This window comes from Salvelinus fontinalis, chromosome 6 (assembly GCF_029448725.1).
Source record: "Salvelinus fontinalis isolate EN_2023a chromosome 6, ASM2944872v1, whole genome shotgun sequence".
In the NCBI taxonomy this organism is placed as follows: domain Eukaryota; kingdom Metazoa; phylum Chordata; class Actinopteri; order Salmoniformes; family Salmonidae; genus Salvelinus; species Salvelinus fontinalis.
In genome coordinates this window covers 20,202,021-20,218,708 of record NC_074670.1, presented here as the reverse complement: position 1 = coordinate 20,218,708, position 16,688 = coordinate 20,202,021, and positions in this window count along the sequence as shown.

Sequence of the window (16,688 nt, the reverse complement as noted above, 5' to 3'; positions counted from 1 at the left end):
TCCGATATAAAAAAAACAAACAATAATAATAATAATTTAACCTTTATTTAACTAGGCACGTATACCCTACAGTCCTTGGTTCTTACTAGGAAAAACGCTGTACTGGTGTTGCTACTGGTGTTAAATGAATGCCTCTCTCAGGACCTCATAGGGACTCTCTCTGATTAGATTTAAATTTTTCTCACATCCATCCTTTCCTACCCTCTCAGTCTTCTCAATAGACTCCTGACGTGACCAGTGAGAGAGAGCAGTAAAGGCCTCTGCGGTCTCGTTTAATGCCAGCCGCGTCCTAGTCACTTCAGAGAGACCCAGTTAAGTGTAAATGCCAATGACTAGTGATTACCAGGGAAAGAGCTGCTATTTATTCTTGTCAATGCCCCTCAAATGATTAATCTCGCAATCAATGACATACTAGTGGCAAATTATGCAAACATTTCTCCCCTTGAGTTTCTGCCCTCCTCCCATTTCTGATTCTTTCAGATCCCCTTAGCTGATTACAAGTCCAAGTAATATATGTGATTTAACATCACCCCACTGTCACATACTACAAACTCTTCAGACCTGTTTGTAAAACAGACAGATTGAGTGCAGCTCAAACAAAACATGATGCCATTCAATTGAGCCATTGGTCTGAAAGCCAATAGGACACAAAGGAATTCACATAAACCCCGACAACCTCTCCAGTTTGTTACCTTGCATTTGGGTACACAGTTAAATGTATTTGAAGAGGGGCTTTGGTGAGGCCCAAGTCCTCCTCATGATTTGGCTAAGGACATGGATAGCTGTTAAGCAACTCCAGCTCTCTAAGGAAACAGGCAGGCTGGCAACATGCTGTACTGTTACTGCACTTCATCCATGAGTGCCTCCTCAGAAAATGGCATCCATGGCAAAAGATACAGACCATAATATAACACGTCTTATATTTATAACAATTCATACTCATAACAATTTTACAACGTAATTACGCAGATGAAAACACCCATAGGGCTACATTTCATTCAAACAAATGAGACAGTAGAAGAGATCATCAGGAGGCTTGGTTTTGCCTTACTTTACCCAATTATAATACTTTGAATGAAGTAATGAAACTAGAATGGCCAGATATGAAAACAGAAAAGGTGGGTGTTTTATAAAGCCTTTAGGTCACAGTGAGTTTTATTAAAAAGCCTTGGCTGATATCAGAGGTACTTATAGATTAAGAATAGCAATTTTAACCTCACCCGCAAGCCAGACAGGAACTGAATTGAAGCCACAGAAGGGCTTAAGGAGAGGATGGGGGAGGCAGCCGCAGTGCTGCACTTAAAGACTCCAGGCTAAGCACAAAGTCAACAGAAAACCCACTGCTAGCACAGCTTCTCAGGAGATACAGATTTAGGAGAGTATTTTCAGAAATATCTTCAAAGACTTGAAAGCTAGTCGCTGCTTTAACTCACAGAGGCTGTTTGATGTAGATTAGTCATGTTTGGGACGGTCCAGTTTGAGGAAAATACAAAACAGCATTTAAATTTGTCATTTTCGGACTTTTGAGTTAACATTGCAAGAAAACGTAATAAATGTTTAATCCCATAGTAATATAATGCAGTGCTCAATTGGGTGACTTAAAACAATTCTGCTGTAGTTCAAAATTAAAAGATTGATATCTACAGCATTTGGTGGATCCAACAGGGAATTAATCATACCTCCATCCCTGTGTGTATCTGCATAGTGTCTGTGCATGCACCTTTGTGTGTCTCTGTCTGTGCGTATACCTGTGTGTGTGTGTGTGTGTGTGTGTGTGTGTGTGTGTGTGTGTGTACCCGTGCTGTGCGTATACCTGTGTGTGTGTACTGCAATATGTGTCCATCTATCTTGCTCAGCCTCATTCAGGGATAAACAAGTTGATTATCCTGTTAGTGACACACAGGGATGGTGCAAACTGTGGTAGAAATGCGTTAATAAAGCTACACAAACACAGCTCTTATCTGCAATCACCAGTGTAGTTGGGGCTGGGGCCACGCTGCAGGGTGGGGACTCAGGTCCGCTCTGTTATCTGACATCCTGGCTGCGCTCCTTATTCTAACTGCATCAAATCCATTTCCCACAGTCATATGTACTGAGTGTACAAAACATTTAGGAACACCTGCTCTTTTCATTATATAGACTGACCAGGTGAAAGCTATGATCCCTTATTGATGTCACCTGTTAAATCCACTTCAATCAGTGTAGATGAAGGGGAGGAGACGGGTTAACAAACAGTTTTAAACCTTGAGAATTGAGACATGGATTGTGTATGTGTGCCATTCAGAGGGTGAATGGGCAAGACACAAGATTGAAGTGCCTTTGATGGGGTATGGTAGTTGGTGCCAGGCGCACCGGTTGGAGTGTCAAGAACTGCAGCACTGCTGGGTTTTACACTCAACAGGTTCCCGTGTGTATCAAGAATGGTCCACCACCCAAAGGACATTCAGCCAAATTGACACAACTGTGAGAAGCATTGGAGTCAACATGGGCCAGCATCCCTGTGGAATGCTTGACACCTTGTAGAATCCATGCACCGACAAATTAAGGCTGTTCTGAGGGCAAAATAGGGTGCAACTCAATATTAGGAAGGTGTTCCTAATGTTTTGTACACTCAGTAAGGTATCCATTTGGTAAGGTGTGGAGCAAGATTACCATAGCAGCACTGCGTAGGATACTCAGGGTCTCAGGAGTCATTTAATGTGAGAAACACACCACTCATTAACTATAATGCCTGCTATTGATGTCCTAGCTGCTCCTATATTCCAACCACACGGCTGGAGTTATTATATGGCTGTTAAAAGCACTACTCTACAGGCCATGGAGTCTTACATGAAGGCCGTTACAGCCATGCTCAACAGGCGGACTGCGGACACTTTTGTCTTTTTTTTGGAACCCAGTTGAGCTTCGACCCCTGGTATATGAACACACATAAGGAATTGCAAAATGTGTAGAATTGCAGAAAATTTGCTTTAATACTGCAATTTCTCTCTGCCAACATGAGGGGTGTGAACAGTTTGAGGTTGCATGGGTTGCGAGGTGGGGGCTTGTTACTATGCTGATAATGTCACGTTCCTGACCTATTTCTGTTAGTTTGTTGTATGTGTTAGTTGGTCAGGACGTGAGTTTGGGTGGGCATTCTATGTTTTCTGTTTCTATGTTGGTTTAAGGGTTGCCTGGTATGGCTCTTAATTAGAGGCAGGTGTTTGGCGCTCTAATTGAGAGTCATATTTAGGTAGGTTGTTTCACAGTGTTCGTTGTGGGTGGTTGTCTCCTGTGTCAGTGTTTGTCGCACCATACGGGACTGTTCGGTTTGTTTTTGTACATCATCATTTTGTGTAGTCTATTTTCCCTGTTCGTGCGTTCTTCGTGTTTAATGTAAGTTCGTCGTCCAGGTCTGTCTACTCCGTTTGTTGTTTTGTTAGTTATAGTGAAGTTCGTGTTTTCGTCTTGTCTTTAAATAAATGATGTGTTCACAACCCGCTGCGCCTTGGTTCCATCACTACTCCTCCTTTTCGGTTGAAGAGGAGGAGGACCACCATTACAGAACCACTTACCAATCCAGAATCAAGCAGCGGTGTAATCGGAGGAAGGAACAGCGCAAGAAGGAGGAATGGACTTAGGACGATGTTTTAGACGGTAAAGGTTGCTACACATGGGAGGAGATCCTGGCTGGAAGGGATCGCCTCCTATGGGAACAGCTGGAGGCACTGAGGAGAGCAGAGGCAACCGGAGAAGGCAACCTGCGTTATGAGGGGACGCGTCTAGCACGGAAGCCCGAAAAGCCCGTGAGTACCACCCAAAAATTTCTTTTCGGTTGAAGAGGAGGAGGACCACCGTTACAGATAAATGACTATCCATTCGGATCTTTGCCACTTAGGACATTTGTGTGACCAGACCTTCTCAAATAGTACTTGAGTACCCGTGCCATAGAGCTTCGTGGAGCACAAAGAGCATCAAATAAAAATATATTTGATAAAAAGTACTCTGAGCCTTTCTGGAACCCCCCCACACACATAATATACCCTCTTACAGGCAGGATCCTGATTCAAAGGACATACAGGAGAGATACCGAGTTAGTTAGTAATGTATGGTTTCACGGTCTTCACCTCTATACCAGGGTTAAACTCCATGATTCCTGATGGGGGCTGTTGGCTAGAGTGAGTGGCAGGGCGTCTAATTGAAACTGTCCATATCTTTTCCTCATTCCCTCTGAATACCCAGGGAAACATCCCGAATGTCTATCCCTTCAATTAGTCTCCATTTCCATCCGTCACTTACGGCCTCTAAAATATATATAAGATGAGTGGAGGAGAAGATGAGTAAAGGAGAAGATGAGTGGAGAAGAGAAGATGAGTGGAGAAGAGAAGATGAGTGGAGAAGAGAAGATGAGTGGAGAAGAGAAGATGAGTGGAGAAGAGAAGATGAGTGGAGAAGAGAAGATGAGTGGAGAAGAGTGGAGAAGAGAAGATGAGTGGAGAAGAGTGGAGGAGAAGATGAGTAGAGGAGAAGATGAGTAAAGGAGAAGATGAGTAGAGGAGAAGATGAGTAGTGGAGGAGGGAAAAAGGATGAATGATTCGGGACCATTAGTAACGCGTGGTGGAAGGGGCGCTGGATGAGCAGATGAAGGGTGATGATAACACATTCATTAACGGGACGTAAAACCACGTGTTAAATATGAGGGAAATACATTATTATTTCAGATCTACCAGAGTGAGTGTAGGCAGCTTGGGTAAAAAGCAGAGAGACTGTCACACATGAATGGCACCTCCTCTCTCTCAGACAGAGATAATGCTATTAGCTGATTAATTAGACTCCCGTGGATCATGTTTATGAAGAGGTTGGATGCAAACTCGACAGCAGTGTTTTTTTTATGTTCCTCGCAGACGGCTGGGTAATTGCATAGAGTGGTAATACGCTTGTCAATATGATCCCTAACATGAAAGGAAACAGGGAGAGTGATATATACCCCACAACACACACAGCCCAACAGCACTCAACGGGGGTTTGAGGGTGATGTTGATGAGTCAAGTGCCTAGATAGATTTACAACCGTCACAACCCACTGAGCTCAGACGTCATCTCAACATCTATTGAAACAACGTTGATTCAACCAGTGTGTGCCGAGTGGTAAAGGTCTTTCTCCTTCCCTCTGTCTTGATTGCATGTTAAACATGGGTAAGATGGTAAGGACTGTGGAAACGGCAACCTCTTAGCCGCTTAGCTGCATTTCAAAGGAGTGGGACAATGTCTTTGGTTTTAATTGCTGAGAAACTTCATCTCATGTGCTGCACTGCAGACCATATCCACTCTAGTACTGCTGGGGCCCTTTTCTTCTCCCAGCAATCAGGCTCGGCTGCAGTGAAGCAGTTAGCTCCCCAGTATTTTATATAATCTAGCCCTAATGAGGCTCAGAGGGAGAGTTCTCTCTCTCTCCTCTCCTGTCCATGGTGTGGCCTGACAGACTCCGTGTACTACAGCAGAGCAGAGATCATTGTATAGTATTGGTCCGACTGAAACAGAAAGGGTGGGTTACGAGGGGAAGCCCAGATAAACTGGCTGTCCAGGGCACTGACAAACTAGTCCAACTGAATCCTCCTAGGAGACCTGCAGAGAGAGTTGGCTGAGCTGAAAACAATGCTCCACACAAATGGCCATTTACAGTTTACAGCACGGATGTGTCTCTTAGACAGTTCTGATTGATTGGGAAATACAATGCAACCTCGAGCTAACAGAAAACTAGCAGCCAAAATGGAAATCAAACCGTCACTCAGAAAGCGAAACCATCTGGATTATCAGCTTTATGAAAATGTGTTATGGTTCACATCACCATATTATATAATGCAATACATCTCCCCTTTCCACTGTGGCAGCAGCAAATATTTTTTCACCCACAATTACTGTAGTACTCAGATAATCTTAAGTGCACAACACCTGAGGACCTTTTTATGACCTTCGACTTTCCAAAGAACACAGTTCAAATAGACCAGCTACCAATCACCTACGCAGACTTCATAACGATATTAATACCAACTCGAGTGCAATAACCTGGAGCTCGACAACCATGGCCAACTGCTATCAATATTTGTATTCTAAATAAAAGGGAAGGAGAACTCATTTTGGATAAGGGCAGTAAATTTCAAATGTTCACCTTCACGCAGGGAGTCAGAATTAACAGCATGATGAAAATCATCTTCATTTGTTTTCCACTCCCACAGAAACTCAATAATTCTCTCATAATGCGGAATGTGTTACAACAGGCTTTAGTAAAGAAATAGTAAATATACAGTATATATCTCTCTCATTGAGACACTGTAAGGGAATATAGTCAGGCAAAGTGAAAGGATACATATTTGATTGACAGTCACAGAGGAGAGACAGTAGACCATTACAATTTGCTCATTTAGTCGATGCCTCAGAAGATAGAGGGTTAGTGGTAAATGAATGAAAGCAGGTGCTTCACTTCAATGCATTGAAAACAGTTAACCCCTCGAGGCGAAAGAAAACGCCTAACTCCAGATTGTGATAATGAAAAACAAAACTCTTCAAAGTGAGGAAAAACAACCAATTAAGTTGACATAAAACTTGTGCAGAGTATCTGAACCTGAAATCAACTAATAAAGTATAACCTTTCAAGTATCCTCATTTCAGTATAACCATTCAGATGAGGGCAGACAAACATTGAAGAGGCTGTTGATTTATGTAGACGGGGTCTGCTCCAATCACTTCACTTCTCAACGTTTCACAAGCGTAATGAAAGTTGCATTCACAGGCTGATTTTATATTCCAGAGGAGAGTCTGGAGTTGGCGGCCATGCGGCTCGCCAATATTGCCGTTTCTCTTTGCCAGACACCATTAAATGAAAACTCCACCCAAAAACAATCTTTTGGTATTTGTTTCATTAGTCCCTCCCCTTTTCATTAGTCTTCGGCTGTCCCCATATGAGAACACTTTTTGGTTCCAGGTAGATCCCTTATAGATTACAGGTAGAACTCTTCTGTGTTCCATGTAGAACCCTCTGTGTAAAGGGTTCTACCTGGAACCAAAAAGAGTTGTTCAAATGGTTCTCCTATGGGGACAGCCGAAGAACCCTTTTAGGTTCTAGATAGCACATTTTTTTCTAAGAGTGTAGTCCCAAAATGTTTTGCTTGTCAGCAATCAAGTTTTCAAGATATGTAACTTTCAAAATACAGAAATCATGCCCATATTTAATAGTTACATATCTTGAAAACTTGATTGCTGACAAACAAAACATTTTGAGACTATGTCAACAATGGACTAATGAAACCAATACCAAAATATAGTTTTGTGTGGAATTTTCCTTTAAGAGGAGGATGGTGGGGAGAGAATTAACCCTGTTTCTCAGTCTTGTCCCCTCTTGGCTTCCTGCTACTCCACCAACGTGTGAATTACAGAGCACTCAAAGAAGAGGAGGAGGAAGAAGAGGGGTCAGAGGGAGAAAGAGTACAAACTTAAGACAAACACATTGGCTACAAAAGTCAAGCCACCAACTTTAAACTTTCTTCACAAATCTAAAATGAAATCTTACTTTCTTGATAGTCTACATAATTTTAAATGCTGACACACTGCCCTAAGACTGATGGACAGGGAACAGAAAGTGAGGAAATTACCTTCAGCCTATTCTTGGAAAGCAATACAGTAGATAGATGGGAAAATCTCATTGTCTTCCTGACTTCCTCCTCAATAGATTTTTTAATCAAATAGAAGCACAATCACTTCTCTCCTCCTCTTGGAGACAAGGGCCATCTGCTGTGGAGGAAGCCAGTGTCCAGAACCATTTTAAAGATTTCAACAGCAGCAGCAGCTGCCACTGCTCTCCATACAGTAGATGCCAGAAGCAGTAGGCTAGTTAAGCAGGTTTTGTCTGGAATCCAAGAGAAAACGGTCGGTCCGGCCAAATGGTCCTGATGAAATTTGAAGACTGTCAAACATCAAATGATTCAACAACAATTCTAGGGCCCCTTTCATGCCGTTCCACGTTCTACCCCGCCGCCATGTCACATTCCTACAGTGAATCGGCTGTGGCAATATGCTTGTCTGTGTAAGGGCTGTTGTCCTCCTCCTCCTCAGATGAGGAGAGGAGAGAAGGATCAGTGGACCAATACGCAGCAGTAGGGAAATAAGCCATCTCTTTATTTAAATACGACGGCAACACGAAAACAAACACTTACAAAATTACAAAACAAGAAAACGACGTAGACGAAACCTGAACATGAACTCACATAACTACACGTAGAACTCACGGACAGGAACAGACTACATCAAAACGAACGAACAGCCAAACAATCCCGTATGGTACAGACATGGACGAAACAGGAGACAATCACCCACAAACAAACAGTGAGAACACCCTACCTAAATATGACTCTCAATTAGAGGAAAACGCAAAACACCTGCCTCTAATTAAGAGCCATACCAGGCAACCCAAAACCAACATAGAAACAGAAAACATAGACTGCCCACCCACAACTCACGCCCTGACCATATACACATACAAAAACAACATAAAACAGGTCAGGAACGTTACAGAACCCCCCCCTCAAGGTGCGAACGCCGGGCGCACCAGCACAAAGTCCAGGGGAGGGTCTGGGTGGGCAGTTGACCACGGTGGTGGCTCAGGCTCTGGACGCTGTCCCCACACCACCATAGTCACTCCCCGCTTCTGTCTTCCCCTCCCAATGACCACCCTCAAACTAACATCCCCTAAATGAACAGCCAACACCGGGATAAGGGGCAGCACCGGGACAAGGGGTAGCACCGAGACAAGGGGCAGCACCGGGATAAGGGGCAGCACCGGGATAAGGGGCAGCACCGGGATAAGGGGCAGCGCCGGGATAAGGGGCAGCACCGGGACAAGGGGCAGCACCGGGATAAGGGGCGGCAGGTCCCGGCTGAGAGACTCTGGCAGATCCCGGCTGAGGGACTCTGGCAGGTCCCGGCTGAGGGACTCTGGCAGGTCCCGGCTGAGGGACTCTGGCAGGTCCCGGCTGAGGGACTCTGGCAGGTCCCGGCTGAGGGACTCTGGCAGGTCCCGGCTGAGGGACTCTGGCAGGTCCCGGCTGAGGGATTCTGGCAGGTCCCGGCTGGACGGCTCTGGCAGGTCCCGGCTGGACGGCTCTGGCAGGTCCCGGCTGGACGGCTCTGGCAGGTCCCGGCTGGACGGCTCTGGCAGGTCCCGGCTGGACGGCTCTGGCAGGTCCCGGCTGGACGGCTCTGGCAGGTCCCGGCTGGGCGGCTCTGGCAGGTCCCGACTGGACGGCTCTGGCAGGTCCTGGCTGGACGGCTCTGGCAGGTCCTGGCTGGACGGCTCTGGCAGGTCATGGCAGGACGGCTCTGTAGGGAGGAGAAGGAGAGACAGCCTGGTGCGTGGTCTAGGCACTGGCTGCGCTGGAGAGGAGGAAACAGCTGGAGAGAGAACCCGGAGAGACAGCCTGGTACGGGGGGCTGCCACCGGAGGACTGGTACATGGAGGTGGCACCGGGTATACCGGACCGTGAAGGAGGACACGTGCTCTTGAGCACCGAGCCTGCCCAACCTTACCGGGTTGAATGGTGCCCGTAGCCCTGCCAATGCGGCGAGGTGGAATAGCCCGCATTGGGCTATACTGGCAAACCGGGGACACCACTCGTAAGGCTGGTGCCATGTATGCCGGCCCGAGGAGACGCACTGGTGGCCAGATGCGTTGGGCCGGCTTCATGACATCCAGCTCGATGCCCAACTTAGCCCTCCCAGTGCGGCAAGGTGGAATAGCCCGCACTGGGCTAAGCACGCGTACTGGGGACACCGTGCGCTTTACCGCATAACACGGTGTCTTACCAGTACGACGCCTTCTACCTCCACGGTAAGCACGGGGAGTTGGCTCAGGTATCCTACCCGGCTTTGCCACACTCCTCGTGTGCCCCCCCCCAAGAAATTTTTGGGTCTGACTCACGGGCTCCCAACCGCGTCGCCGCGCTGCCTCCTCATACCAGCACCTCTCAGCCTTCGCTGCTTCCAACTCCTCCTTGGGACGGCGATATTCCCCTGGCTGAGCCCAGGGTCCTCTACCGTCCAGGATCTCCTCCCAAGTCCAGGAGTCCTTGTTGCTCTGTTGAGCACTCCCTTGCCGCTTGGTCCTAGTTTGGTGGGTGATTCTGTAAGGGCTGTTGTCCTCCTCCTCCTCAGATGAGGAGAGGAGAGAAGGATCAGTGGACCAATACGCAGCAGTAGGGAAATAAGCCATCTCTTTATTTAAATACGACGGCAACACGAAAACAAAACACTTACAAAATTACAAAACAAGAAAACGACGTAGACGAAACCTGAACATGAACTCACATAACTACACGTAGAACTCACGGACAGGAACAGACTACATCAAAACGAACGAACAGCCAAACAATCCCGTATGGTACAGACATGGACGAAACAGGAGACAATCACCCACAAACAAACAGTGAGAACACCCTACCTAAATATGACTCTCAATTAGAGGAAAACGCAAAACACCTGCCTCTAATTAAGAGCCATACCAGGCAACCCAAAACCAACATAGAAACAGAAAACATAGACTGCCCACCCACAACTCACGCCCTGACCATATACACATACAAAAACAACATAAAACAGGTCAGGAACGTTACAGTCTGTTTTCATTCAGAGGTCAGCGCCCCGGGGATGATAAACAAGCAGGAATTATGTAACTGAAAAATGTGTCACTGACCTGTAATACACTATATATATTAGAGGTCGACCGATTATGCTTTTTCAACGCCGATACCGATACCGATTATTGGAGGACAAAAAACCCGATACCGATTAATCGGACGATTTATTATTTAAAAAATAAATAAATAATAATAATATATATATATACACTGCTCAAAAAAATAAAGGAAACACTTAAACAATACAATGTAACTCCAAGTCAATCACACTTCTGTGAAATCAAACTGTCCACTTAGGAAGCAACACTGATTGACAATAAATTTCACATGCTGTTGTGCAAATGGAATAGACAAAATGTGGAAATTATAGGCAATTAGCAAGACACCCCCAAAAAAGGAGTGATTCTGCAGGTGGTGACCACAGACCACTTCTCAGTTCCTATGCTTCCTGGCTGATGTTTTGGTCACTTTTGAATGCTGGCGGTGCTCTCACTCTAGTGGTAGCATGAGACGGAGTCTACAACCCACACAAGTGGCTCAGGTAGTGCAGTTCATCCAGGATGGCACATCAATGCGAGCTGTGGCAAAAAGGTTTGCTGTGTCTGTCAGCGTAGTGTCCAGAGCATGGAGGCGCTACCAGGAGACAGGCCAGTACATCAGGAGACGTGGAGGAGGCCGTAGGAGGGCAACAACCCAGCAGCAGGACCGCTACCTCCGCCTTTGTGCAAGGAGGTGCACTGCCAGAGCCCTGCAAAATGACCTCCAGCAGGCCACAAATGTGCATGTGTCAGCATATGGTCTCACAAGGGGTCTGAGGATCTCATCTCGGTACCTATTGGCAGTCAGGCTACCTCTGGCGAGCACATGGAGGGCTGTGCGGCCCCACAAAGAAATGCCACCCCACGCCATGACTGACCCATCGCCAAACCGGTCATGCTGGAGGATGTTGCAGGCAGCAGAACGTTCTCCACGGCGTCTCCAGACTCTGTCACGTCTGTCACATGTGCTCATGTGCTCAGTGTGAACCTGCTTTCATCTGTGAAGAGCACAGGGCGCCAGTGGCGAATTTGCCAATCTTGGTGTTCTCTGGCAAATGCCAAATGTCCTGCACGGTGTTGGGCTGTAAGCACAACCCCCACCTGTGGACGTCGGGCCCTCATACCACCCTCATGGAGTCTGTTTCTGACCGTTTGAGCAGACACATGCACATTTGTGGCCTGCTGGAGGTCATTTTGCAGGGCTCTGGCAGTGCTCCTCCTTGCACAAAGGCGGAGGTAGCGGTCCTGCTGCTGGGTTGTTGCCCTCCTACGGCCTCCTCCACGTCTCCTGATGTACTGGCCTGTCTCCTGGTAGCGCCTCCATGCTCTGGACACTACGCTGACAGACACAGCAAAGCTTTTTGCCACAGTTCGCATTGATGTGCCATCCTGGATGAGCTGCACTACCTGAGCCACTTGTGTGGGTTGTAGACTCCGTCTCATGCTACCACTAGAGTGAAAGCACCGCCATCATTCAAAAGTGACCAAAACATCAGCCAGGAAGCATAGGAACTGAGAAGAGGTCTGTGGTCACCACCTGCAGAACCACTCCTTTATTGGGGGTGTTTTGCTAATTGCCTATAATTTCCACCTGTTGTCTATTCCATTTGCACAACAGCATGTGAAATGTATTATACACCTCTAATATATATACACACACAAAAGTCTGTGGACACCCCTTCAAATTAGTAGATTCGGGTATGACAGGTGTATAAAATCGAGCACATAGCCATGCAATCTCCAAAGATATATATTGGTAGTAGAATGGCCTTACTGATGAGCTCAGTGACTTTCAACGTGGCACCGTCATAAGATGCCACCTTTCCAACAAGTCAGTTCGTCAGATTTCTGCCCTACTAGAGCTGCCCCGGTCAACTGTAAATGCTGTTCTTGTGAAGTGCAAACGTCTAGGTGCAACGTCGTCTCAACTGCGAAGTGGTAGGCCACACAAGCTCACCGGAAGGGGACCGCTGAGTGCTGAAGCTCGTAAAAATTGTCTGTCCTCGGTTGCAACACTCACTATCGAGTTTCAAACTGCCTCTGGAAGCTACCTGCCCCAATGCATAGTGCCAACTGTAAAATTTGGTGGAGGAGGAATAATGGTCCAGGGCTGTTTTTCATGGTTCGGGCTAGGCCCCTTAATTCCAGTGAAGGGAAATCTTAACGCTACAGCATACAATGAAATTCTATACGATTCTGTGCTTCCAATTTTGTGGCATGACAATGCCCAGAGCGAGGTCCATACAGAAATGGTTTGTGATGATCGGTGAGGAAGAACTTCACTGGCCTGCACAGAGCCCTGACCTCAACCCCATCGAACACCTTTATGATGAATTGGAACGCCGACTGCGAGCCAAGCCTAATCGCCCAACATCAGTACCTGACCTCACTAATGCTCTTGTGGATATATGGAATCATGTCCTGCAGCAATGTTTCAACATCTAGTGGAAAGCCTGCCCAGAAGAGTTGAGGCTTTATAGCAGCAAAGGCCTTCCATCACCCAGTTATCAATAATCAAATACAATAATTCAAATGGCATTATCAAAATGCATTATTACTGCTACAGGAAGAACACTCACATCATTGTTGTTCAACAAAGTAGAATTGTAAGAATAATGACTTGAGTACTATAAATACTGGATAATTGGGGCATTAGCCTAGATAACCAACACAATGGGGCTGTCACCAAAGGGCTGAGACACACCAATAGTGTTCGCTGGCCGAGAGTACTTAGCACCTCGGAACGTAATTTGAGCACCAATTTTTATTCGTAGAATCGTGTGAAAAATGTCAGCACTCAGACGTCTACAGCACACTGAACGATTGGCAGACGAATGCTAGATCCATATTCGGTGCGATGTGATTGGCCTTGGAGAGAAGGATCCAAAGGTGAGAAGCCGATTTTAAAAAACAGGTCAAATTATGACGTCAGTGATCTTCAGGTTGAAGTTCTAGAAAGATGCCAGAGATTCCTAAATTATTTTCCAAGACGGAACTCGTTTTTTGGGGGGGGGGGGGGCGGGGGGAATTCACAATTGTCTTGAACGCACTGAAGTCCGAAGTCAGAGATGTCCGAGTTCCACGTTGTTTAGAATCAAGGGCGGACTTTAACAATAATTCAGGCCGGGAATTCAACTCCATCCCAGGCCACGCAAACCACTAGACTGCTACTTTTGTAGGTGTTACGCACGCCTCTGAGAAGAGGGAACGCAACTCCCTGCTACAACTCAACTCTCTGAAGTGCAAGAGGTATGGACTGTAGGTGCGAGTAAGGATGACACAAAAGCAGAATTTACCGTTTACTAGAATTTATTTTCTTACACGGTAAAATGGGGAAAAAGGGCTGGACGGAACCAAAGCAAAGAAAGTAAATATCAAAGTTCCCCCTCTCCTATCTAACCTGCCTACCCACTTAACTTACCTAACTTAGCACCACTTGGTGCCCTAACCAAAATACAGGGGGTGGTCCGCCCAGGTCTTACCTAGTGTGCCTAGACAGTAAATATACTACGGGTATATTTATGCCCGCGGGCCTCTTGCCTAAGCACTCCCAAAGTGCCTTCTCCTTCCCCCCTGGGAACAAACGAAACAGAGTAATTATTAACGATTTCACAAACACAGGACATAGAAAAACTGCTACCAACAACAACAGAACTGCTACCAACAACAACAGTACATACCACACTTTCTGATACACAACCAACACTATATCACAATCTAATTTCTCTCTCAATCGCCAAATATCTCCTCTCCTCTCCTCTTGGGGCAGAACACTGGCTTTTATCTTCAGGTGGCAATGGTGATTAGTGTCAGCTGCTTCTTGACGAGGGGGCGGGGTCAGCTCCAATCACCAATTAGTCTGGGGTCGACCAATCAGCTGGTTGGGGAGTACTTCAGGAAGCCATCTCCTGAAACACACACACTAAAATACAAAACAGAACACAGAAACTGGGGAACGTAACACGCCCACCACAAATTGCAAACATACAGTTTGTAATAACAAAAACCAACGCTTCCCCAGTTAGTAAACCCGTGATAGAGCGTCAGCAACCACATTCGCTGAGCCCTTCACATAGGCTATCTGTACATTATATCCTTGTACAATCAGAGCCCACCGCATAAGGCGGCGGTTCTGATTGTACATTTGCTTTAAGAACACTAAAGGATTATGGTCCGTGAAGACCATTACAGGCAAGGCACTGGATCCCACATATACCTCAAAGAACTGTAAGGCTAGCAATAAAGCTAGCGTCTCTTGTTCAATTGTGGAGTACCTTGACTGACACGAGTTGAACTTACGGGAGAAGAAACTGACGGGCCGATCCACTCTGTCTTCATCTTCCTGTAAGAGAACCGCACCCACACCCACTATACTAGCGTCAACCTCCAACTTAAAAGGTTTGTCAAAGTTGGGGGCGGCAAGCACTGGGGCACTACAAAGTAGCGCTTTAGCGGACTCAAAAGCATGGTTACAGTCCTTGGACCACCTAAATGGTACCTTGGGACTAAGCAGAGACGAAAGGGGAGCTACTACCGTCGAGAAATTCTTACAGAATGTACGATAGTACCCTACCATCCCTAGGAATCTGCGCAACTGGCGTCGAGTCGTGGGAGCAGGAAAAGCAACAATTGCCTCCACCTTGCCAGTTACTGGGCGCACTTGACCTCGTCCCACTTGTTTCCCTAAGTAAGTCACCGTAGCCTTCCCAAACTCACACTTGGCCAAATTGAGGGTTAAAGAAGCATTCTCCAACCGCTGAAACACTTTTCAAAGTGGAGAGATGATCAGACCAAGTAGACGAATGGATCACCACATCAAGGTATGCAGTACAATTTGGCACATCTGCAAACACAATGTTAACTAGACGCTGAAAAGTAGCAGGTACATTACACATGCCAAAGGGCATCACAGTGTATTGTACAAAGTTATCAGGCGTAACAAAAGCCGATATGTCAGAAGCTCTAGAGGTCAGAGGCACCTGCCAATAACCTTTTAACAAATCTAACTTACTAACGTAAGCAGCAGAGCCAATTCTATCAATGCAGTCATCTAATCGAGGTAGAGGAAAAGAATCAGACTTTGTAACTGCATTTACTCGACGATAGTCCGTGCATAAGCGGGACGTACCGTCAGGCTTAGGAACAAGAATACATGGGGAACTCCAGGAGCTGTTACTGGGTTTTGCCATGTCATTCTGTAATAAATAAGCTACCTCACTTTTCATTACCTCCCTTTTCTTTGCATTAACCCGGTACGGATGCTGACGTATAGGAGCAGCGTTGCCCACATCCATGTCATGTTCCAAGATGGACGTGCGACTTGGAACGTCCTGAAACACACTGAGAAAACTGTTTATCAATAGGATAAGGTCCTTAGTTTGATCGCTATCCAAATGTTCCATTTGAGAGGGTAACTTCTTCAGCATCTCTGAATTACATAGGCGTTCACACTGCTGTAACGTATGGCGTAACTCCAACCCATCCTCCTTATCCTCCTCTAGGTCCCAGCCAGGCTTCAGCACCACCGCAGCCACACTGGAGACGGTGGGCTGGACCGGCTTACTTGAGGAGCTGTCTGGAGAGTCACGTACATAATATTCTTTTAGCATGTTAACATGACACACACGGGAAGAACACCTTCGATCTGGGGTCTTTATCACATAGTTTGTGTCACAGTTTCTTTTCCACCAGATATGGTCCAGAAAAACGTGCTGACAGAGATGAGCCAGGAATTGGCAACAAAACTAAAACTTGATCCCCTGGTGCAAAAGAACAGCCAACAGCCTTTTTGTCATAATGCACCTTCAAGTCCATAACCAAAATACAGGGGGTGGTCCGCCCAGGCCTTACCTAGTGTGCCTAGACAGTAAATATACTACGGGTATATGTATGCCCGCGGGCCTCTTGCCTAAGCACTCCCAAAGTGCCTTCTCCTTCCCCCCTGGGAACAAACGAAACAGAGTAATTATTAACGATTTCACAAACA